The sequence below is a fragment of the Crocuta crocuta genome, unplaced genomic scaffold (assembly GCF_008692635.1).
Source record: "Crocuta crocuta isolate KB4526 unplaced genomic scaffold, BGI_CrCroc_1.0 scaffold221, whole genome shotgun sequence".
In the NCBI taxonomy this organism is placed as follows: Eukaryota; Metazoa; Chordata; class Mammalia; order Carnivora; family Hyaenidae; genus Crocuta; species Crocuta crocuta.
In genome coordinates this window covers 771,975-772,340 of record NW_027528610.1, presented here as the reverse complement: position 1 = coordinate 772,340, position 366 = coordinate 771,975, and the positions used below count along the sequence as shown (strand labels likewise).

The 366-nt window shown below is 72.7% G+C and overlaps 1 protein-coding gene across 1 annotated transcript in view; it reads right to left on the bottom strand.

Annotated features, from left to right (window-relative positions):
- Positions 1-366, bottom strand: part of IL3RA (interleukin 3 receptor subunit alpha) — a 25,171-nt gene that overhangs the window by 6,423 nt on the left and 18,382 nt on the right. The gene's annotated exons all lie outside the window — the stretch shown is intronic.

Below are 366 nucleotides of genomic sequence, written 5' to 3'. Positions count from 1 at the left end.
CGGCCAGCCGCGCTCCGGAAACATCTGCCCCTGCGGCGCACACGGCCTGAGCCAGCTTTGCAGGCCTCCCCGGCCCCGCCTCCTGCAGCGGCTGCTTCTGCATCCTCAGTCCTGCCTTGTGGCTGCTGGGACCCTGCGGCCGACCCGTCCCCCTTCGGGGTGCTGCCCCAGGGCTCCCCTCCAGGCGTCCCCCCAGAGGGCCGGCCTCCTGGGACCCCAAGGCTGGGTCAGCCTCCTCCATGAGCACGTCTGGATCTGCTCCAGGGGTCTGGCCTCCGACAGGAGCCCCCCTGTGTCCGCCCCTGACCGCTCTTCCGTCCACCCAGGGCCCGGGCAGGGAGCTCAGTGCAGGCTGGCCTCCAGCTC